At 38.5% G+C, this 26,187-nt stretch overlaps 1 protein-coding gene across 1 annotated transcript in view; it reads right to left on the bottom strand.

The window, feature by feature from the left end:
* The window catches only part of LOC122476129 (histone-lysine N-methyltransferase SMYD3-like), a 368,686-nt gene that overhangs the window by 312,844 nt on the left and 29,655 nt on the right, over positions 1 to 26,187 (bottom strand). The gene's annotated exons all lie outside the window — the stretch shown is intronic.

Genomic DNA, 26,187 nt, shown 5'->3' with positions numbered 1-26,187 from the left:
GTACACATGCACACAATGCATTCATATGACCCAGAAGGTAAAACAAAGCCATGAGAAACACTAAACTTCAGAGCAGGATGACAGAAGAGATCTAGTCTAAAACTAGTGACTTGAGATTACTAACACCTAGCACACAGTACATATCAAAAGACGAATTTACTAATTCTACCATATACAAATCACTAAAGCCTGGACTGAAATATAAAATCAGGAGCCCTGGACATAAATTGTCTGTCATATGGACTGAGCATCACAGAAAACCATTCCATAGCAAGGGAAAAAAAAAAAAAAGGCACCCAAGCAAAGAGAAGCAGAGATGAAAAGATGCAGAATAACATGCCTGGGTTCTTGAAGGCTTTCCAGTCCCTAGTTTCCAATCCTTTCCCAAGTCACAAGACACACACCCGCCCTTCAGTTCTGACAGACACCCTGAATCCTTTTAATATATTCTTTGCTTAAGCTAGCTCCAAGCTGGTTTCTGTTACCTGACAACAGTAATACCACAAGTACTTTGCCTCTGCTGCCTTAATCACATCCAAGCACCATATTGCCAAAAACATCTACTCCTTTTATAGCTCCTATTTCATTTCTTACTCTTCCTTCCAACCAATTTATTCTATTAATATCTACTGATCACCTGCTTCATGCCAAACACTGCTAGGACCTGGCAACAGAGTCCCTGCACTCAAGTTCACAATCGGCATAAGGACTTCTTTCAAACCACAGTCCTTGACCAATTTGTAAAATCAATTTAGTCAGTCCCAAGAAGCACTTTTTAAAATTTTGAACATAAGAGAATAAAGACAGAAATAAAAGGTAAGGTCAAATATTGTTTTCTACAACTTTTGCTCCAGTTACATGTATGTTGGTACTGGATAACAATGCAGTATGTATTTCTTACTGTGAGCCATGAACAAACAATTTTAAAATGACCAATGGGTCCCTATTTCCTAATAACCTCAACAAACTCCAAGGAAGAGGGCAGACAAAAGTTGTGCCTTAGAGAATCCATTAATGCTTTAAATAATAATAAATAATTTTAATTGGCATATTCTTAGTTTGTGTTGATTTTACATGCTTGAAAACAGTTATTGGTTTGCCTCAAGTAGATTAAACATTCCTTCTTGTTTAGTTTTAATTAGCTAAGCAAATCCTTTTCTCTTTGCTTTAAACAGTACAGAGAAAGTTCACATCAGCATGTCAGAATTATTATAAACTCTTAATTAGCTAAGTATAAATTTAGTAAATTTCTGCCATACTTACAATGAATGCTGACCAAGCAAAACCCAATCATCATCAGGGTAACTATTCAGCTACAAGAAATGACAAGTTAGCCTGGAAAAAAGAGACCATGAGGCAGAAGACAGCTATGTTAAAATATTATTAAAGGCATATAAGGACTCTAAAGCACTTAAAGTAACTTCTGAAAAACATTAGTTGAAGAGAATGTGAGAATAATACATCAAATAAGCCTTGGCCATATTCTCATATGTCTTATATTTTCCAAGTATCTTGAGCCTAAGAATCTGAGTTCATTTCAAGGAAAATGAATTAAAACATGTTTATTCTCTATTGGCTGCCAATCTTTATCAGATAGAACTTATAGTACATTAGTCCACAAGAATATTTACTGAACACCCAGTATATGTTGCTCTAGGAATTACACAGAATGCCATAAATGACATGGAATGTCATGAAATACTGACATGTTAAAATCCATCATAAACGTTTAGGACAACTTTAGTGGCAGAAAATAATCACATCATAAGAATGTTCCCACAGAAAAACAAAAACCTATCATACAAAGTATGGAAGTCTATTTTCATGTTTTTCAAAAACATATACATATACATGCCACTTATTCATCCATTTGGTTACAAAGAAGTATGTAACTGAAGGTGAAGAAAAATATGTGTAAAAAATTGAATTGAGGGGCCCCAGGGTGGCTCAGTCAATTAAGTGCCCAATTCTTAATTTCAGCTCAGGTCCTGATCTCACGGTTCATGGGTTCAAGCCCTATGTCTGGGTCCCCGCTGACAGCACGGAGACTGCTTGGGATTCTCTCCCTCCCTTTCTCTCTCTGCCCCTCCCTCGTGTTCATGTTCTCTCTCTCTCTCTCTCCCTCTCTCTCTCTCTCTCAAAATAAATAAAGAAACTTAAAAAAGAAATTAAATTGATAAAACGTACTCATATTTTTTTTCTGCCACAAGGAAAGTACTGCCATTACCTGATTTTCACAGTGGCACGTACTTCTAGCTTCACAGAACATCCATGTACATTCTTGACATCTGAATGAATGAGCATTCATTCTCATTTAGTCTAAATTAATTGCAGGTCTGACTAATTCTAGGTACATAAAGATGAAGGCAGTCACAATTTAGAAAAAGCAAACACATAAACCTAACTGTAATTTAATTCACAAAGTACAACAGAGAAGAATATCTCATATGGTGTGGTGGGGAGGGAAAGGAAGGCTTTTCCACGAAAGAAGTGAATTTAAAACACAGGGGAGGAGGCACCCAGGTAAGGTATGTGTGGAGACGCAGGGAGGCCTGGCATTCTAAGCCCAGCCAAGAGGAAAAGAATCAGCCTGCTGGGTGTGCAGCAGGGCAGGAGAACCACCTCCAAGCAATCTGGTTACAGCTGAAACAAGTTCAGGGCAGAGACAAGATAAGCCTGGAGTTAAAGAAATGGTCAGATTTGGGGCGCCTGGGTGGCTCAGGGGGTTCACTGTCCGACTTCGGCTCAGGTCATGATCTCGCTGTTCGTGAGTTTGAGCCCCGTGTCGGGCTCTGTGCTGACAGCTCAGAGCCTGGAGCCTGCTTTGGATTCTGTGTCTCCCCCTCTCTCTCTGCCCCTCTCCCACTCATGCTCGCTCACTCGCTCTCTCTCTCTCTCTCTCTCTCTCTGTCTGAAAAATAAACATTAAAAAAAAATTTTTTTAAGGGTCAGACTTTATGACCCTTTTTGGACTTCATAAGAAATCAGGATCCAGAGAAATTTCAAAATGCTCATTCTGATGGCTGGCAGAGGATGGACTGGTGCATAAGAAATCAGGAGGGAGTAAAGTCACTTGTCAGAGTTGCTGCATGGGGTGGCACCCAGGTGAGATAATGAAGGCTGGAACTGACAGTGGGAGGAGGCAGGAAAGAAGGAGAACTCGAGATAAACTTAGTAATAGAGAGTAAAGTTAGCCAGGCTTGCTGACTGACTGGAAAGAGAGGAGAGAAAAAGTCAAGAGGTGGTTCAAGATGAGGCAAGGAGGGATACATAGGCACAGTAAGGATTTTAAGCCCTGAACTACAAACAATAGCTAGGAGGGCAATAAGGAATGGGTACCAGGTGATGAGTCAGGAAACTATGGCAGAAATTTAGACAAGAGGCTATGGGATGATGGAATGATGGTTCTGACTAGGGTGAAGACAGTGGTGATAGTGAAATAAACATATACTTGAGAAATATTTCGTCACTAAAATCAATGGGATTTGCTGTCCATCAGGTTGATGGGGCAGGAAGGAGAGACGACGTCAAGAGTGCCCCCCAGATTTCTCATAAAGGCAAAACAGTGGTACCAATCACTGAAAGAAAGTGGAAGAAGCAGATTTAAGAAAGCTTGAAAATATACAGTGTTTTAAACATGTTGAATTTCAAGCACCTCTGAAATATCCAAGTAGAAATATCAAGTAGGCAGCTGAATATAAAGGGCCGGAATTCAAAAGAGTGGCCTCTTCACACTGAAAATACAGTTGGGGGAATTATGTGTATATAATCAACTGTAACCATGCCTGAAATCCAGAGGAAGAGGAAGAATATGGACCGAAAAGATGGCCTACAAACAGGCACTGAAAAGGTCTAAACTTCTAACCTTTGGATGCGAGGTGAGGGTAACCCTACCAAGGAAACCATAATGGCATCTTCACTTGTAAAAAAAAAAAAAAAAAAACCTTTTGAGAAATTTAATTGTGAAGGAAAGGAGATAAAACAATACACAGCCTAAAAAGGAGATGTATAAGGTAAGGAGCTGCTGTTTTACTTGTTTCTGATGGAAGACAATGGAGAGACAGGTTAAAGATAAAAGAGGGAACACTCAATCGCATAAATTCCAAGACGGTTGACATACAGCATCCAGCAGCCCCACAGAGGGATCAGCCCCTCCTCTCCAAGAAGGTGTCTGTTCAAACAACAGTTTGTGTGACTCTAGGGCGGTGGCTGAGGAAGCGACCCTGGAACCACACAGTTTCCTCCAGATTCTCACAGTTCTTCCAGCCTGTTGCCATTGAGGTACAAATGGTCCTCTGTGGCCTTTTTTTTCAGGGATCTGTGAATGTTTATTTATCAATAGTAATATCTTACTTGGTGCTGTATGTGAAAGCAAAGAAAGACAATGGTTGTGTCATATAATCTTTTTTTAGCTTGATGGAGGGCATCTGAGACTGTCACTTATTATATCTTCTTGCTTTAGGAAGTAAATTCCTCAAAAGTGAAGAGCACAAAACACAGGGAGGGACAAAATATAAATAAAATGAAAGCCTCTCAACTAAAGCTCTTATTTGGTTTTCCACATGCTATATCTTTCAAGATGGTAATAAGAAGAAGACAGAAAAATACCCTCAACAACAACCAAAAATCATCACATGGTACACCTTAAACTTACACGGTATGTCAATTACGTACCCATAAAGTTGGGGAGAGGGGAATGCCCGGACACCAATTAAAGGTTTCTTGTCAAAATCTGTTTCATTAGACCCAATGGATATGACAGGAGATGGTCTTCTATCAAATAATTTGGATTCTCCATCTAATGACTTGAATCACTTTGGGGAAAATAGACTAATTCACAAATCTGGTACTAATGCACGTGTAGGAAAAACTGTCAAGTGCTATCACCTGCAGATGACCAAAACCTGACAGCATCTACTTTTGAAACTATGCCAAAAACACTGCTAATAACCTCTCCCATTGCACAGGAAATCAATACTGATATTAAAACATAAGGAAAGAAGTTCAAAGTTGGGAAGAACACCTATTGCTAAAACAATGGGGAGCTGGTATCGCTCCATTATTTAGGACAAGACAGACACACAACACTGGACAAAACTGAGTATTCATATATAACAGTATGGCCCCTCTTTACCCTGACAAAAACTACACAATATGCCTTTTTTACATTTACATACAGTTAAGTTTTTGATATACAGTTCTATAATTTTTCATGAAATGCATAGATACAAAACAGTTCCATTATCCCCAAAATTCCCTTGTTGTACTCCTTTGCAGTCAACCCCTCTCTCCCGCCCTGCCCATGCCAAATGACCTTTTGGGACACTGTGCACACACTACTGGGGTCCACAATCACAGTCATTTGTCTTTGGCCATTAACAGATGGTACCACAGAGATATATGATAGCCTTTTCTTCCTATACCCAGGCCACTGCCTACCTACTGCCCATTCAGTGCCTTCACAGTCCACTACCAGAGCAAAAGACAACTTCTAGAATCACAGTATGACAAGTATATGCCAAAAAGAACAAAGAGTATTGTCATATGTGGTCAATTTCCTTGCCCAACCACTGAAGCAGCCTTTGCTGCTGGCCATCTGCTTTCCACCATCACCACATCGCCTATCTACTACCTCCCGAAAAGGTGAAGTCTCATCAACTACTTCTTTAATCTGTATCTTTTTACCTTTTGACAATTTCTCTTGGTTGGAAAAAGCCTTAAATATTATAAATTTCACTATCTCCTAGTCCAGGCTTGGTGTTAGTTATATTAATAAAAGCTAAAGAAATTTACAAAAATGGCTGGCTCCAGATTGGGGAGGCAAGATACAGGATAAACCTGGAACATTTTCTTGTGCCAGAGAGTAAGAAGGTGTTCCAAAAAATTATGGAGGAAGATCAAAAAATGCAAGAGCCAACATGAAGGGGCTCCCATGAGTCAAATCTGTGACAATTTCAGCATCAAAACAAACAGAACAATAATGGATTGTAACCCACTGAATAAAATAGGTTGTTTATTATTTCTAAATTATCAATGTGAGTCCATACCAATAAAAATTAGATAAATGAGAAGGGGGGACTCCTCCTTTGAAGGAAATAAACACTAATAAATGTGGGGAGTGAAGAAGTTAGAAAACTATTATTTTAAAACCATCACAGTAAATACTAGTTCAGGCAAAAACCAATCATAAGCAGATGCTAAATAAGGGGGGGAGGGGGGGATGATGAGGATTTGATGTTTTCACTGTCTCAAAGTGTCTACCCACAGACTGGCTTGTTAGTTACAAGGGGAAAAAACTGTAACTACTCATCCCAGACAGTACCCTAACCAGATGATGAAAATTTCACCAATGAGGAACACAGGGACATTGTGTGCCTCCTGATGTGACATCCTGAAAAGGAGCATCACTTATGCAGTACTCTGGCTGGGAATGAACAATCCAAGTCTCATCACCAGAAAACATCAGACAAATCCTAGTCTAGGAACAACTTATAAAATAACTGATTTGCACTCTTCAAAACTACTGACATCAGAAAAATATTAACGTCATAACAGACTAAGAAAAGCTAAGGGACTATTCCAGATTAAAGGAGACTAAAGCGTCATGGCAGCTGCATGAAACATAGGATCCTAGAATGGATCCTGGACTGAATATTTGGAACCAGTGGCAAAACTGGAAATATGGAAGAGATACAAGTATTGTGTGAATGTTAAATTTCTTGGATTTGATTAAGCATACAGTGGTTATAGAAGAGAATATCCTTGTTCTCAGGGAACACACACTGAAGTATTAAGTAAAGGGACATTATATATGCAAATGACTCTCAATGGTTTAGAAAAAAAAAAACTGTGTATGTTTGCAGATAAAGAAAAATAAATACAGGGGCACCTGGGTGGCTCAGTCATTTAGGCGTCTGAATTCAGCTCTGGTCATGATCTTGTAGTTCCTGAGTTTGAGCCCTGCGTCAGGCTCTGTACTAACAGCTCAGAGCCTGAAGTTTGCTTCAGATTCTGTGTCTCCCTCTCTCTCTCTGTTCCTCTCCCTTGACTTCTCAAAAATAAACATTAAAAAACATTTTTTAAGAAAAATAAATACATATAAAGCTAATGTGGCAAAATGTTAAAATTTGCTGAATTTGGGTAGAGGGTATACGAGAGTTCTCGGTACTATTCCTTCAACTTGTCTGTAATTTTGAAATTATTCCAAACTAAAGCTTTTTTAAGTGGTTTTCCTAACTTTAAAACATTTTTAAAATAACAATACATTTTAAAAAATAAGAATGCATTTACACTTCATCTATAATTTTAAACATAATTAGCAAGCTAACAAAAGATACTTTCCAAAAGATACTTTCCAAAGGAAAAGATCTAAAAATCGACGTGATATAAAGCACAGATAAATATTTTATGAGAGGATTAAAGCTCCAGCTAGCACAGCAATTATGCACTGGTGCTCAGCTTATTGTTTCAGTTGGATTTCATTTTGGGCTCATCAGGGATCCCCCGAGTAAGATTAAAACACTTTATCTCTTATCTATAAATAGATCATTACATTTGAATACAAAATACTTCTATAAAAATGTAGGAAGACTATTCCTAAAGCCAACTAGGTTAAGAACAGCACAGGCACCAAATCTATCTCCTAATCTCATTAGCCTCTAAAAGCTAATTAGCAGGAAGCACAATTCAAATACTGAAAGTGGAGGACATTCATTCAGACCAATCTTGGGAACAAAAACCTAAAGAAGGTGTTATTTATGGTGTCTTCTGCTATGAATAATTCTATTTCAAAAAATGTAAGCATTCGACCGAAATACTTGATTTTAGTCTTCTAATGAATCCTGATGTTGTTTTAGTAATAAAAATATGGGAAGGATACAAACTAAAGGTTAATTACTGAACACAAGCCACAAAGGGCCTCAAAAACAAAAAAACAAACAAACAAACAAACAAAAAAAAACCACTCACCACATTTCTACAAACACACTCACCTGGCACCCATACAGAAAGTGCCACAGGAGCACCTGGGCAGCTCAGCAGTTGAGCATCCCACTTTGGCTCAGGTCACGATCTCACGGTTCATGGGTTCGAGCCCCACATCGGGCTATCTGCTGTCAACACAGAGCCCACTTCAGATCTTCTGTCCCCCTTCCCTCTCTGCCCTCCCCCACTTGGGCTCTTTCTCAAAAATAAATAAACATTAAAAAAAAAAAACAGTGCCATATGTAAAAACAATAATCAGATGCTTTCGACCTTGTGAAAAAGGGCCCAGAAAAGTGACAAGCAGCCTTTTCTGCAATTTAATGAGTGGGCATTCGTCCATAATAGACCGAAGCACATTTTGGTTTTAAATTTTTAATCAAAGAATATAGAGCATATGGTTAAAAAGTCAAAGAGTACAAAAAGACTCCCCTGCCTTGCTCCCCCAAAGGCAATCATATTTTAACCAATTCATTTTGAGAAGGTAGTTGTTATCCTTAATTTTCTAAATAATAATATACTTTTAAAACTATTTCTTCATTCTTCACCTTTAGATATTATGAGACATTATCTGTTAGGACGTGACGCTAGAGCCACCTTCTACTTCCCAAGAATGCCCTTCTTCCTTTCTCTCGACATATATCACTAATTTTATGTTATTATGTTGGTTACCTATAAAATATACCTCCGTTTCATTTTTTGTTCTATCAACTGCAAAAGATCTTGACTCCTTCACAAACTAAGGCTGTCAGAACCTGTTCCTGTTCTTCTACATGTCTTCCCAACTTCTGTCAGCTGTACCTTTTTTTTTTACATTGTCATGAGTTAAAATTCATTACATAGCCATAGTAAGTTTTACATGCAATGTCTGTAGAAATAGTTCTTAGAGTGCAATGTGCATCAGAAGCACCTGGAGAACTTGTTAAAATACAGACTAACAGGCCTCACCCAGTGAGTTTTTGATTATGTCTGGGGTGTGGCCTGAGACTCTGCATTTCTAACAAGTTCTCAGGTAATGCGGACACTACCAGTCTGCGAATCTAACATGGAGAACACTGCTCACCAGAGGATCAGACAGTACGTTAGTTAAGATTACATTTCATTCCCTATGGTGGTAATGTCAAGATCCTTCTGCCACTCAAAAAAGAATGGTCCTAGTGCCACAATGAAATGCAGTCTTTCTGCCTATTACCAATTGCTCCAAAGCACACTACACGTTTTGATTCATACTTAGATCACAATTTATTGCACTATTTCCCCCTTGGAATTTGTTTTCCTCTATGCTTTGTGTGTAGTGTGTGTGTGTGTGTGTGTGTGTGTGTGTGTGTGTGCGCGCGCGCACGCGCGCACGCTTTTTACTCATTCTGTCTATACCTTAGATTAGGAAAATAACGGCCTTCTCTCCTAATTTGAACCAAATGCATGTTGCAAACAGTCATTGTGGGATTTCATTGCACCACAGAGAGGTTTTAGTGTTTCCTGTATATGTAAGAGTCATCAGTTTATAGGCAATGTATTAAGAGATAGCCATGGGTTATCATTAGGGCATATACTTGGTAATAGATCTGTCTCAGGCTCTTTACCTTCTGATGTCACAGAATGACAAGGAAAACTTGCCGATGAGATATACAAACTTACTTATAATTGACTCTCACCTGTCCTTAACCCAAAAGGAGAAGAAAGGTCCCGCAGTGTCACATAACCAGTAAAAGGCAGCACATGAAGGGAAGGTAAGCCTGTCTCAGCAGTCTGTGACACAAGGCTCTTTTGGTCAGATAAACAAAATCTTCGGCACAGTGAAGAGATCCTAACAGATGAGCAAATACCCAAGTACTCTGGAAAAAATGCTTGCTCAGAATTACCAGCTGCTATCAAATGTGTCCAGGCCCCCTTACAGGCCCCCTTACAACTCATCTAAAGTTCAAACCAACACCTAGAATACCATAAGCAAACTGCTCACAGTTTTAGAACTGTATTCTAATTTGCTCAGTCACCTGGTGATCACCTTAAGGGAGTCTCATATCATACTTAAAGCCAAGAAAAATGGACCTAGAAGGATTGCCTCCACTATGGAAGGTATTTAAATGCATGACACTAGATGAGATCACCTATGAAAAGAGCACCCAGAGACAAGAAGATCCAAGACGGTCCCCTGAGACACTCCATATTTCATGGGCAGGTAGAAGAGGCAGAAGCAGCAAAAGAGACTAGGAAGACAGGGAGGGTAAGAGGGAAACTAAGAAGGTGCAGTGTCACATGCAAGTCAAGAGAAGTAGGTGTTTCAAGAATAAGGGTGACATTAACCATCAGGGAAATGCAAATAAAAACCACAAGGAAACACACTTCTAACCCCCTATGGTGAAAATAAATGTTGGTGAGAAATTGCAACTCTTGCACATGTTGGTGGGAATGTAAAATAGCACAACCGCTTTCAAAAACAATCTGGCAGTTCCTCAAATGATTAAACATAGAATTACTATATGATTCAGAAATTCCAGCCCTAGATACATGCCCAAGAGAAATGAAAATACATGTCCACTCAAAAACTTGTCCATGAACGTTCACAGCAGCTTTACATACAATAACCAACAGGTGGAAACAACCAGCATCCATCACTAGATGAATGAATTAACAAAATGAGGTATATGCATAAATGGAATGTTATTCAGCCATAAAAAGGAATGGAATTGATACATGATACCTGATACATGGATAAACCTTAAAAACATTATACCAAGTGAAAGAAGATGTCCCGACGATACAAAAGAAAAGGCTGTCCAAAGTTTTCCCTTTCCATAGACATTATGTGCCACGTGATAGAACATAAAACCTCCTATGAAATATTCTTGCAAAATACTGAACCTGACACTGATCAAGCCTAGATCCAACTATCAATTTATAATTTACAGGGAAGGAGGAACATGTTAAATAACAGCATGGAGATATAATCAGAAAAATCCAGATTTGGGGAAACTCTAGAGGCAAAAAGAAAAGAAAAGAAAAGAAAAGAAAAGAAAAGAAAAGAAAAGAAAAGAAAAGAAAAGAAAAGAAAAGAAAAGAAAAGAAAAGAAAAGAAAAGAAAGGAAAAGAAAAGAAAAAGAAAGGAAAGAAAAGAAAAAGATACAGAATGAATCAATAGAGTTAAAACTGAGTTTTAAGAGGGGGTGGTTGCACAACACTGTTAATGTACTAAATGCCACAGAAACATTCAAATAAAATGGTTAATTTTGTGTTGTGTAAATTTCACCTGGCAAAAAAAAAAGGTTAAAAAAAAGTATCAACAAATTACAATGTATTCCTTATTTGATCAAACAAAAAATGAGATAAGTGAATAAATTTAAATACTTAATGTTTAGCCATATTAAAAAATTATTGTTAATTATTTTAGTTACAACAAGATTTTGATTATTCTTTAAAAGAGTCCTAGGAAGAGAGTAATCCAGTCACGAGAGGAAACTACTCATGAATAACAGCTGCATGAACGAGCAGCTTATTCTGAACAACCTCTCCAGTATCATTTCCACAGAAGCAAGGCAGTCTTGGTAAACTTTTCCATTCCACTGAAGTGTGCAACTCTAACCCTACCTGCTCGCCTCCTGATGCCACAAAAGGAGGTCAGTCAGCATGAATTCCCAAAATAGCTCCCTTCTGCCTCCAGACTTCACCCGTATCTTCACCAACGCTGACCTCTTCCAAACAATCTAACGTGCCCTCACCAATCAATCTATGAAACTGCTTCCCCACACATCACTAACAGCCCCTGGATTTTCTGATCTAAAACAGTAATCAGTCTCTTTTCTTATTCTCACTCTATTTGACTTCTCTAAAGGATTTACACACTGTAAACCACTCCTCCTTGTTGAAACGATCTTCTCTTGGCATCTATGACCATCTCCTTATTTTCTGCTTCCTTCTCACTGTCTCTCTTCCTCTACTACCCTGTAGCCGTACAATGCTCCCTTACACTTGGTACCCACACCTAATCTCTTAGCACCCTCAGGTCTCCCCTGGGCCATGTCATCCATGCCCATGACTAGCACAGTACCTGGAACACTGCTCAGCAAATGTTTGTTGAAATAAATACACCCATTCAGGCAACGTAGAGTTGGCAAAAGAAGGCAAAGAGACCAAACATGGAAACAGCAGCAGGAAGCAGATCTATTCAATGACAGACACTCTAGTAAAAACACACAGAGGAACGAAAGGGGAAAGAGACACCAAAATCCAAAGAACTATCTTTCCTTGCAAAGAGCCTAGTCATATACTGGTCTTTACAAGAAATGAATGCAGACAAAGGGTCACTTCAATTGACAAACATATTCTTCAGTATAGCATGTTTTCTCCCATGACATCACTGAGTTCAGATGCCTTATCATGCACCAGTGACGCTGCTCAGCTTAAAGCTACTGTGTATCAGCCTTCATCTCTCAATTCCTGTGCCCTGCATGCTTTAAACATCTCAAACCTTTCTCAGACAAAGAGAATTTAATAAATTTAAATTTAGTAATTTAAACCCTTGTCAAAATTATAGGAGGGCTATGAAATTGACTAATTTTAGGTCATGTTTTTATCCAATCACCAACTCTAACTAGTTCATTAAATAATACTCTAGCTGCCTGATAATCATTAGGACTTCTCATAGATTAAATTACTTAAATCTCACACATTTTCCATTTAAACCAACCTAAAAGCATTTGCTGAAGAACTACTTTGTGAAAAGCATTGTTTCTAGGCTTAACACTTCCATATAACTCCAGGTAATGAAGGTATTAGGAGTCATTTTAAACTAATCAATTATTGTTCGTTTAGGTTGGTTATTATTCTTCCCCAGTTGGATCAGAGCCTCCTTCTATAACATATACATCCCTGAATACTCCAATATCCAGTAATCACACAGATCCTTGAACTGTGTATCATCTATACCACAAAAATTAAGGGTATGGTAGATGAGGGAGAAGGAAAAATAAGAGATGACACCCAGGGTTATAGCTTGAGCAGGTAAGATAAGAAAAGAGGCGGCGGTATTGGTTTGAGGAAAAAATAAGGAATTGAATTTCAGAGGGAGTTTTAGGTATCTATGAGCCATCCAAGAAGAGGTGACCAATAGATTACCTGAGACACGAGTCTAGAACTCAGTGGAGGCACATGGAATTCCGACAAAGATGTAAACATCACTTATTCATAATAGCCAAAATGTGGAAACCCAAATACCCACCAAATGATGAATGGATAAATACAGTATATCTATGAGATATAAATTATTCACCTATAAAAAGGAATGATGATGACATGTGATACAATAAGGATACACAACGAAAAAATTACCTAAGTGAAAGAAGCCAGACACAAAAAGCTGCATACTATCTAATTCCATTTATACTGAATGTCTAGAATTGGCAAATCCATGAAGAGAGGATATACACTACTGGTTGCAGGGGAGGTTGGGAGTGGCTCCTAATGGCTACAGGGTCTCTTTTTCAGGCGCTCAATATGTTCTAGAATTAGAGAGTGGTGATGGTTACACAAAAAGAAAAAAGTCACGGGTAATTGCCCCTACATGGAGCAACCCTTCTGCCAACAACAACTTATAAATTCTGAGCAAAATATAAAAAGCAACTATGCAAAGGCACTGGAGAACAACAGAAAGCAGAAAGAAACTCATAGGAGAAGGCAGGAGTGTGAGAAGGCAGGGAACAGGAGTTACAGCTGAATAAGGGAATGGCACTGGAAGAAACTCCGGGCAGGCTGGTGGGGTGGGTGGCTGGGTAGTCGGCTGGGTAGTTGGTCAGATCGCTGGTATGAATGACTTTTATTCTGAAGGCAGGCCCTAGTTTGTGCCATATGGGACAGCTGAAAATAGGATAGAAACAGTGTTACTGGCTTAAAGAACCAGAGTTTGGGGGCAACCACAACCGGTAGAAAATGAAGGGGGGACCATAAAAGGAGAGACCCAGAGAGAGTGTGCCCCAAATTCTAAGTATCAACTCTACCCAAATTTTTGGCTGAACCCCAAACTACACATGAATAGGACAAGTTACAAGCAACCCAATAAAGGTAAAAGAACTGAACAGATTTCAGCTGCTGCCCACTGAAGAGGGGAGTTTAGAACTTCAATACAGCATTACAACTATGATCAAAGATGTAAAAAAATTGAGAGTTACAAAATAGGGATAATATGTGAAGCCTTAAGGATATATGAGATGCCCAGGACCCTTACTTATATAGTAAGTAGAAAAGGGTTTCTTATTATATTCTATATGCAGCTGAAAATGGCTTACTAGCAGGCGAAAGGTATTAAGAAAGATTCTGAGGCCAATTCCAAAATATCAGAGATTAGTCAAGCTTGCTCTGAGAAAAAGGAGTCATAGCACGTATGGCATGCATTTGACGTCTGTAGTCTACAAGTTCAAAATCATGATTTCTCTATACTCAGTGAAGCTCATGCAGATTCCTATACACAGTGGGTTCACTCTTCTTTGTCGACATATCTACACCTGTATGTTTTAATGTTCCCGCTTTCTGCTCTAAGATAAATACCAACTTCTGGAACAGGACAGAATACACTTTTTAGGTTTACTTCTCCCAAGCCCAAATACAGTGCATGTAGTTTTCTTGGACCATTTCCTTTGTTAAAATATGCACACACACAAAGAGAGACAGACATAGATATACAGATGCATATCCGTGTGTACCTAAGTGCCACCATATGCATGTGCCTGCTTGATAAGGCTGGCTACAGTGAAAACAGAAATGTACAAATTCAAGCTAATGTTTGCCGGAATAGCTGACAAAACTTGATGTGTAACTGAATGTACAGATTGAGCCACTCCCTTTAAAGATTTTCTATACTTTGTACAGTGTGATTACTACTAAAGAGCCATACAAGAATTTCTACTTGAGGGGTGCCTCGGTGGCTCAGTTGGTTAAGCATCTGACTTTGGCTCAGGTCATAGTCTCACAGTTCATGGTTTCAAGCCCCACATCAGGCTCTGTGCTGACAGCTCAGAGCCTAGGGCATGCTTCAGATTCTGTCCCTCCCCCACTCATATCTCTCTCTCTTTCTCGCTCTCAAAAATAAATAAACATTAAAAACATTAAAAAAAAAAAAAGAATTTCTAGTTAATCTAGTTCTTCTTCCTTCCAGAAAAAGATAAATCTTTTTCATTCCCTTATTCAGTATGTATGTTAATTTTTTACTTAATCTTTTCACATGACTTAAGTTCCAACATTATGGAAAACGAGTAAACCAAATCTAATGTGTTTTACATTTTGGAGATAAGTACTATATTAGCAGTTTGGGTCTAGAGTATATTTAAAGTAAATCTGATTTATTATGGTATTATTTGTTATTTTGTTGTTGTTGTCATTTTAACTGGGAAAAGTTGGCTCCTTATTACTTTTGCCAATGGGTATTCTGTTCATCTCAGAGAAGAAATGTCTTTTACAACTAGCTCTGTAAATTACCGCTGTAGGCTTATTTCAGAACCATTTTTCTAAAAAACACTGTTTTATAAGTTCAGTTGCTTCTAGCTAGGAATATTACTGACTTTCTAATAGGCCTTGTAGAGTCTGAAAAACATGTTTTCTGTACTGAAATTGTCCCCCTCCTATTGAAGACGGACACTAATGCATTGGCAATCAAAAGCCATTTATGACTTACATGACTGGTGAGATTGGGAAGCTGGACACACATGCCTCAATCCCTTTACAGTTCTTTTTGGGGGCAACTCCCTCGTACCATAACTTTTAGAGCAGGTTCTGCCTCTCGAAGGAAAGCCTGTGCTTGTCCAGCATTGCCAAGAGACTAGGTATGTCTCTGTTACCCAAACCTGTATGTTGCTGTACATCAAAGCCAGGTTTTCCAAATGTTCTATCACTAATAAGGCTGAAGTTTCCAACTATAAAACAAAACAAAACAAAACAAAACAAAACAAATCTGTAGGGCCACTGAACTTAGGGTGAACTCAAATTCACTACCTTGGGCCTACCAAAAGTTACTGAGGACTGGGGCACCTGGGGGGCTCAGTCGGTTAAGCATCCAACTCTTGGTGTCAGCTCAGGTTGTGATCTCACAGTTCATGGGTTTGAGCCCCATGTCAGGCTCCATAATGACACCACAGAGCCTGCTTTGGATTCTCTCTCTCCCTCTCTCCCTGCCCCTCCCTGGCTCTTTTTCTCTCTCTCAAAATAAATAATAAAACTTTAATAAAAAGTTACTGGACTTATTTTTAACCTAATCCTATATATAACTAATCATAATTAACACCTAAATAAATTAACTGGAACAGATCACAAAAATATTCTAATTCTACATTAGGGTGCTTTCAGCTTTTACTTAAACTTTGAAGGCTGTAGTTTGCCCCCACAGATAAGAAAGAAATTTGTTTTACACAGTTCAGGAGTAATGAGGCTTACCTACTCTTTTTAAAAACTCACACTAAACAAGTTTTTAAGCTTATTTATATATGGGGGGGGGGGGGCAGAGAGAGGGAAAGAGAGAATCCCAAGGAGGCTCCATGCTGTCAGCACAGAGCCCAACGCAGGGCTTGATCCCACGAACCATGAGATCATGACCTGAGCCAAAACCAAGAGTCAGACACTTAACCGACTGAGCCACCCAGGCACCCCCCATACTAAACAGTTATTAACAGCAAAACTTAATTCTTTGTGTAGAATTACAAGACATAAGCACCGGGATTTTCTTTTTTTAAGCTTTAATATGCGTAGAGGAGTTCAACATTTACGGCACAGGTCAGCAACTCTTCGAGGTAGATGGAGGGAAAAAGGGAGTCGAGGAGAGGCAACAAGGGGGTGTTATCTGTAGGTCCTTCTCCCCTTCCTTCCATATCTCTCTCTTCTCCTTTCTCCCATCCTTCCAGAAAAGCACAACTGCATGAGGCAATTCTGTCAGGTACTGTGAGAGGGAAGCTGCTGAGCCTTAGAGCCAGGACTGGTAGGAGAGAAGCAAGGAAGCTGGTCCTGTTTGTGCTATTAGGATAATTAAGGTGCTGCCTTTGGCAAAGAAAATCAAATTGTCACCTCAACCTTATAGAGATTTATGGTACATTAAAAGTTTTAACTGTAAAGCAACAAGTTAAACTTATTTTATTCACGCTCACCAAAGTCATGTTACCTAGATTTCGCTTTCTTATTCTATGACAAGAAATACAGAAATAGGATATAGAAAGGTAAATACTAGCATGTGATCCTAAGCTCTTTTTTTAAAAACTTTACCTAGGGGCACCTGGGTGGCTCAGTCGGTTAAGGGTCCAACTTCGGCTCAGGTCATAATCTCACTCAGTTCATGGGTTCAAGCCCTGTGTTGTGCTCTGTGCTGACAGCTCAGAGCCTGGAGCCTGCTTCAGATTCTGTCTCTGTCTCTCTCTGCCCCTCCTCTGCTTGCACTCTGTCTCTCTCTGTGTCTCAAAAATAAATAAAATTAAAAAAAAAATTTTTTTAACTTTACCTATAAATGAATAATAGAGTGCATGCTAATGAATATGGGTATTTTATCCTGTAATTATACATCTACTATATACAGTGCACCCTACATCTTAAAAATATCTTGTTAATTCTAACAGAGCACTTCCTATTAACTACACTCCTCTAGACATTGCACACTATGCCATTTTCATCCCTGTTTTACAGATCAGGAAACAGACACAGGAAGTTAAATAACACCCAATGTCACAAAGCTAGAAAGTATCAGAATCAGGGGCACCTGGGTGGCTCAGTCAGTTAAGCGCCCAACTTCGGCTCAGGTCATGATCTCATGGTTCATGAGTTCAAGCCCCACATCGGGCTCTGTGCTGACAGCTCAGAGCCTGGAGCCTGTTTCGGATTCTGTGTCTCCCTCTCTCTCTGCCCCTCCCCTGCTCCTGCTCTCTCTGTCTCTCAAAATGAACAAATGTTAAAAAAAAAAAAAAGAATCAGAATCAGGAACTCTGGTAGTCTAGCTCCACAGCTCATATTCAATCCTTATACTCAACTGGTGCTTCTCGGACTTTAATATGTACACAAGGTACAGGTACATAAGGTAGAGACCTTATCAAAATGTACACTCTGATTAAGATGCTTTAGGGTTGGGCCTGAGATTTTACATTTCCAGAAAATGTCTATTTATACTAATGCTGCTGGTCCACTGACCACACTTTAGTAATATGATTCTAAGCCACTCTGATGCCCAACTAAGCACTAAGAAAAGGGTGCCATTTAACTTAGGACCTAGTGACCTAAGCAAAAAGGCATTTATATCCTAAATTCAAGTCCTGAACCAGGCTATGTGAAGAGTTTCAATTTACAATGAGGTTCAAGACCCACCTAAAATCCACTTGATTTTTGCAATGTCTTTTTTTCCACTCTTAGGATAAAAACCCATTTCCTCCTATTCCAATGCAAATATACAATACAAAAATAACTCTTTCTTTGCAGGGGGGGGGGGGGGGGCATAACAAGCATTTCAACTTGGCATTGCCTGAACATTACATGTAAAAACAGACACATCATTAAGACACAAAACTCTTGACTATTCAATTCTCAAATATGCCACAAAAAGCTGCAAACGACAGTTCGTCTCTGGATTACTCCAACTCAGCAACTTTTTAAAGGAGGGATTACAAAAAGAAATTGTTCCAACTAGTCATGTTTCTCTATTAAAAACAACATGCTTCAGACTCTTACATTTTCAGACATCTCTGATGTGAACTGAAACCGATTTACTTGTTTGAATCTACACCAACATTAAAATATGGTTAATCTGTGATATACTTAAACCTAATTTCTCTTTGTCAAAATCAAACTGTTTCTAAAACTTATCTTGTAGTCTCTTTTAAGGACTATTCAGAGTTTTCTGTGTTTATGCATTCTATTTTCCCTTCTTATATGATACCTGCATAAAGTAATCAAGGAGTTTATTAGATTTTGAAATTAAAATTTAGTCTGACCAAATTAACTGTAATAGCTTTCTCCAACAAGTATCAGACTTTCTAAAAAAAAAAATTCCGTTAACATGATTCTAATACTCTTTATGAAACATGGAGAACCCCCTGAAAAAAAGCGGCAGAGGGAACTCTTATTTATTGCACACCTGCCAAAAAGTAGGCAGAAAGTTAGCAATTAGGCAGACCTGAGTTTACATTCCCCTTGAGTGACTATGTGATCTATGGGCAAGTTTACTTAAACCTACGTCATGACTCTTTGTTTTGTATATAGTAAACACTCAATTACATAGTTATTATTGCGACAGATATTTTTATAAAATCCTTTTTATAAAAGAGAAAATGAAAGCTCATGCAATTTATACAACTTGCTGAAGGAAACATAATAACTCAAAAAGCTGGAATAAGTCCAGCCCTATCTGACTCCAAAGCCCAGGATTTCTCTTCTGACCCATATACTACATTTCTAACGTGTAGTTATTGATTGCTTAGCTGAGATCACTAGTGCTTTTCACACACTAAGAGTGGATCCTTAAAAAAGCCTATACCTATAACTATAGCACCAATGCCATCTATATCTACACTACTGGTACTAAGACAACCAATTATTAAATATCAAGTAGCTGGAGGAAAAAAACCCGTGAAAGTCAATCTCAAGTAACCTAATACATACTTATGTAACTAAGAACAAAGATGACTGGGAAAATTAGCTACTGAGGCCCTCCCTCTTTTTCATTCTAACAAACACCTGTTGAAAACCTATTACGAGAACATGGTGCTGGGTACAGAGTTATAATTTACCAAACATTATGACAAGGATGAAGACTAAAGACCAGGACACCTTAAAACAAGAAAAATAGGGGCGCCTGGGTGGCTCAGTTGGTTAAGTGTCCAACTTCAGCTCAGGTCATGATCTCGCGGTCTGTGAGTTTGAGCCCCACGTCAGGCTCTGTGCAGACAGCTCAGAGCCTGGAGCTAGCTTCAGATTCTGTGTCTCCCTCTCTGCCCTTCCCCCACTCATGCTGTGTGTATGTCTCTCAAAAATAAATAAAAACATTTAAAATAAATGTATAAGTAAATAACAAAGTAACCTAAACCACAGCAAGGATATCTAATAACTAATGCTTTAAATAAGAGATTTAATTTAATTGCATCTCAGGACATACACTTAAAATACAACTAAATACTGAAGATACTCTGTATTAAAGTGCTGGCAGGTGAGGAAGTGCCTGTCTATGTACATGCAAGTGCTCACGTGCACACCTGCCCTCTATTCCAGAGGCAGGAGGGGGTCATGGTTCATAGCTTGGGTCTGAGGTCACAAGGACCTGACATCCAGCTCTGTCACTAATGGCTGAGTGACTCTGGTCAAGTAAATGCTTTAAGCTTCAGTCACCTCAACTGTCAAATGAGAAAAACAGCACTTATTTTAAAACAAAAACACTTTAATTGAAGGTACACCCTTCCATATAGCATTGTGCTAGGCACTGTGGACTAGGTATAAAAATGTATGTGCTTGAGCACTACTGACAACAGCCGAAGCATAGAAAGAGCTCAAGTGTCCATCAACAGATGAATGGATAAAGAACATGTGGTATCTATATACAATGGAGTATTACTCAGCAATCAAAAAGAATGAAATCTTGCCATGTGCGACAACATGGATGAAACTAAAGTGTATCATGCTAAGCAAAATTAGTCAGAAAAAGACAAATATCATATTATTTCACTCATATGTGGAATTTAAGATACAAAACAGAAGAACATAAGGGAAGGGAAGCAAAAGCAATATAATAAAAACTGGGAGGGAGACAAAACGTAAGAGACTCTTAAGTACAGAGAATAAACTGAGGGTTGCGGGATAGGTTGTGCGGGGGAATAGGCTAAATGGGCAGGGGGCACTAGGGAGGACGCTTGTTGGGATGAGCACTGGGTGTTATATGTAGGAGATGAATTACTGGATTCTACTCCTGAAATCATTATTGCACTATATGCTAACTAACTTGGATGTAAATTTAAAACAATCAATCAATCAATGCATGTGCTTGGACAAGAACAAAGCAAGGATTTTTGCCTGTTTTGTTCCCTGCTGTATCTTCAGTACCTAGAACAGTGACTGACATGTAGAAACCTTGCAGTATATATTGTGATAAATGATGAATAAATTATTTTTTTATGTGATCTGTGTATATGACTATGTGAGGAAAGGTACCACTTGGGAGTGAAGTCTAAGGAAAGATGTATCTTCTTTATACTTTAAGTCTGCTCTAGGTTACAGCAGATATTACAAATAAAATTGGAATTTGTTCAAAGCTAGAGATTTAAAAAGTATACATTCTCTAACCACAACATTTAAATAACAACAACAAAAAATCAGCAACAACTGCTATTCAAATGAAATAGTATGGTTTATAGAAAGAGCCAAGGACCAGGTATAGGAAAATTCAGGTAAAATTACTTAACTATACTAATTATCAAACACTAATTTCTAGGATAGTTCCTGATTTGAGGGAAATTTCAGCTAAAATGTGTGAATGGCATTTTATCCAGAAGAAAAATAATTTCTAATTTTCCAGTATTATAGGTCACAGCCCACAAAATAATTTATTTAGTCAAAACTTCCCCAAAAGACTTGTGATACAAAGCATCCTGCTGGAAAAGGAAGTTTCCTACCGGTTACTCACCCATTCCTACACACATGGATGGGACACAGAGCAGGGCTTCTTAATTCAGTTAACTGTGTCTTTTTTGTTGTTGTTGTTTGTTTTGTTTTGTTTTGTTTTGTTAGAACATTTTAAGTGTTCTGTTAATTAGGGAACACATAAAATAGACAAAGTTTCTTTTTTTTTATTTTTTTTATGTTTATTTATTTTTGAGAGAGAGAGAGAGAGTGACAGAGTGATAGTGGGGGAGGAGCAGATAGAGAGGAGACACAGAATCCAAAGTAGGCTCCAGGCTCCAAGCTGTCAGCACAGAGCCTGACACAGGCTCGAACTCACAAACCATGAGATCATGACCTGAGCTGAAGTCGGATGCTTAACCAACTGACCAACCAGACGCCCCAGATGAGCAAAGTTTGTAAAGTTCAACGTCCAAAAAATAAATAAATGCTTTAGCGTCAGGTGGGGCAGAAACTATCCCCTCCCCCACGACCTTTGTTTGGATTCCGCCATCTTGAGCATATACATTTGTTCAATGCCTCTGATTTCTTTTTAATTTTTTTAATGTTTATTTATTTTTGAGAGACAGAGAGAGACAGAGAATGAGGAGGGGAGGGACAGAAAGGGAGGGAAACACAGAATCCAAAGCAGGCTCCAGGTTCTGGGCTGTCAGCACAGAGCTCAACGTGAGGCTCGAACTCACGAACCATGAGATCACAACCTGAACTGAAGTCAGTTGTTTAACCAACTGAGCCACCCAGGCGCCCCATCAAGTCTCTGATTTTTAATAGGAGTTAGAAGTCTAGCTCCTGAGACTCCATGTGAGATTTTCTATCATACATGCTTAAAGTACCTTTAATTGAATATTTTATAAAATGGAACATTACACACACCAAGAAGTATAATGCACCTTCAGGGACTCATAAACCAGCTTCAACAATTATCAACACATTTTTTACTATATTAAAGTGTTTCTAAAATCTTAGCAAGATAAGACTAATAAACACCTCTCTATTCTATGTTTCCCAGAGAAGCATGTGTTTACATTCTCCGACGCAAGAGTAGCTCTCACATGAGCTCTCGTACAAGATGGCACTGCACAGCAAAAATCAGTTTTACTGGCAATGAGTACTCAAAAAACATAGTAACCAACCCTCTTTTGCTCCTTCCACTCTGCTACTTTCAGTCTGGTAAAATGAAAGCAAATCTCAATGTAATCCAAGTAACCTTCCCCCGACCCTGAGGATCTCTTGATAGCTCAGTTTTTAAAATACCCAACAGGGGGCAGGTGCCTGACTGGCTCAGTGGGTAGAGCATGCAACTCTCAATCTTGGAGTCATGAATTCAAGCCCCACTTTGGGCATGGAGCCTACTTTCAATCAATCAATATAAAATAATAAAATAAACCAACCGGGAAATAGTGCTATAAATACATTATGGATATAAATCTGCTCTAAACACCATTAGGTCCATATACCATGTCCTTTCTCAGGAACTCAAAAAACTTCTGTAATTTCTAAGCATTTTTCCATAACATCAGAGTGACTCTGAGTTTGCCACCGGATGGGACACGACATTCCGGGACAGGCCAGGGCATATAACCTTTATACGAGTGGTCTCACTCGTGTGTGTTGTGTGTAAAGTTATGGCAGTCCTCCTCGCTAATCTAATCCTCAGTGTCGCAGACTAGGCCTAGCAGGTACTTCTTATCACTCCACAAACTGATTCATCATGTATCTATATCCATCACATGCATAAGCATCCACAGGGTACAAGCTGGTATTTTATCCCTCAGATGTTTTTCACAGCTACAATGCTGATGAACCACCCTACCTCCCTTTCTGGCCTAGACCAGTGGCAAGTACAAGCCCTCTGCCTCACCTCAGATCAGCAGCCACGGTGGGCTCTCTACCACCTTCGCTCAGAGGCACAAGTACACATCCTCTAACACAGCAGGAGACAAAGAGCTACTCAATCTCAGGACAGCACCTTCGTTTAAAGATCTAATAAAAACATAACTTTAGCCAATAAAATTAAGGTAACAAGTTCCGTATGTTTTATAAGCACCCAGGACACAGTGAGGAACAAGTATTGCTCTACTTTCAGGGGCGGGGAAATGAAAGCTGTACACCTCTCAGTAAGTAAGGGAAACGTCCCATGAGATCCTGGAAAACTACCAGTCGAGGACAAAGAGAAGAAAACGTTGCGCCACAGGCAATGATGAACCTGGGAACCTCCAAGATTGCCAACGGTGTACGGTTATATAAGTAGATTTCCCAAAAAAGATCAAAGTAGTTACCCCAAATTTCAAGTTTCTTCTGACTTAGACCATATGTTCTTACATCACTGAGTAGATCTCAATGCCTCTCTCTTGAACCTAAACAAAACCCATTTGTACTTAGAAAGGATTTAGTGTTCACAGCAACAAAACTAATTTTCCACTACACCCAGATGACTTTTTTTTAATGTTCCATTTTAAGTTACCAAAGTTAAGGTAATCAAAGAAGGATTTCCCCCTTGATGATATGTATACCTCAGCTGATGTGCTTTAATATAAAACTAAGAATTAAGCTGTTGATAAGTCCTTTAAATCTGGTATTCTCCTAAAACATTCACATTAATTCAAGCAAAACATTAAAGAGCATTACATAATGAGTCAGACTAAAATGGCAATGAAAAGAACAACCATTAAGGTACCCAGAGCATCAGTTTATCACAGATTGTCATTCACAGCATGAAAGAAAATGTTTTAAGACTAACTTCAAAATACTTACCTGAACCCCCAAAGGTACTCTATTCTTCCCCTTAAATACACAACATTTACCAAAGTATTGTTGTATGCAAATAAAAGATTTCTTTCTCTCAAAATGAAACCTAAGAAGTTCTTTGGGAAAAACAGCCACTAAGTTATCTGTATTGCTGACCTACAGGCTTAAGGGACCGCTTGTGGGAAGGGGGAATGGTGGTCAGTAATTATGTTCTCTCATATAACTGTGACTCTCACATCAGCTTTCATATAAGAACATAGAGCTATTAAGATGGGACAGCACAGAAATATAAATATATATTTATGTCAGCCATGAGCATCCACACAAACAGTAATTAGTTTCTCTCTTTCTGTGTCATCCACCCTGTTATTTTGGGGCCTTTCCGATAAAAGGAAAGAACATTCCAATGCACTCTGAGTAGTTTTGTGGTTAATTCCAAATACTATTTTCATATTTCAATAAGTCTAGCATTGTGTTTTCACTATTTTAACAGATACCATTCACAAAAATGTCTTAACGATACTAAAGAACACAAAAATATGTAACTTCAACCTAAATCTCTAAACTATTGGACTAGCTACGTATTACCAGAAAGGGTCTTATGTATCCAACCCTGTGTGTACATTTTTTTCTAACCTCTGAGAAATATGTTATGACCAATGTTACTGCATCACAGACTGCATCATTACCATTGATATCTGATACGTTTCCAGCAGGAATGAAAAGCTTAATTAGTAATAAACACCATGGGTTCTGAATTCAGGTAGAATTAGCTGTATAACTGGATCAATTTACAGCCTATCTAAACTCAGTTTCCTTTCCTACAAAATGGAATAGTAAGAAAACCTATAGAGACTTCAAGAGATTTTGCAAGATTATATGAGATAATGCACACTAAAGCCCTTGGCATTTTTCCTAACACATAGCAAGTATTCTGTAAGTGTGAACTAATCATCACCCTCTATGCTGACTACTATCGTCATCAACAATATCCTAGGCACTGTACTGAGTGCTGCATACTTTATCATAGGTTTACACATTTATTCCCTTCAGCGGCCCTATAAGCTGGATGATTTTGTTATTTATTATTATTATCCTCATTTTATCAATGAGGAAACCAGGTTCAGCTAGCAATTTTCCAGGTTCGTACAATTAGTAAACAGCATAACCAGAACCTGAAACAAAATCTGACAACAGAGCTCCTTAAAAGATATGACTTAAGTATTAATAGGTTCAAATTTCTCTAGAATGGGTCATAGCAGATTCGTTACCCAAAAGACATTATAGGTGATATTCATACAAATAAGTACATTAACTTCTGAATGTTTCATCCAAAAAGAGACAAATCAAAACTCCATTCCAATTCTTGATCTATTAATTTATCTTTCATTTCTAAAAACAATTTCAGGGATGAAGGTGATGATTAAGACAATACATCACATTTATATAATGCTTTGGTATAGTAACTATTTGATCTACACTACAATCCCATGGATATCGGTAGGAATTATCACCTCCATTTCGTAGATGAGGAAAATGAAGTCACAAATCTGACAAAAAGTGGAAGAAGGATGCAGGCCTAAGTCTTCTTGCTCCAATACAGAGCTATTTTTCACTACTCCATGCAGACAAACAGACATATAAATAAATACTAATTAAAAACTAATCTCAAAAAATGGTAATCTCACCTGCCCCCAACAAAAAAGGAATCCATACATACTCATTCTCATCAATGATCACAGCCTTAGAGACAGGCAATGAGGCAGTTTGCCAAACTACAGCAGTTAAAGAAAGAAGAACAGATTTAGAGGAGCATAACACTGTTTAAAAAGGACAGCTACT

Source organism: Prionailurus bengalensis, chromosome E4 (genome assembly GCF_016509475.1).
Source record: "Prionailurus bengalensis isolate Pbe53 chromosome E4, Fcat_Pben_1.1_paternal_pri, whole genome shotgun sequence".
Lineage (NCBI taxonomy): Eukaryota > Metazoa > Chordata > Mammalia > Carnivora > Felidae > Prionailurus > Prionailurus bengalensis.
This window is presented reverse-complemented; position numbering and strand designations above follow the sequence as displayed.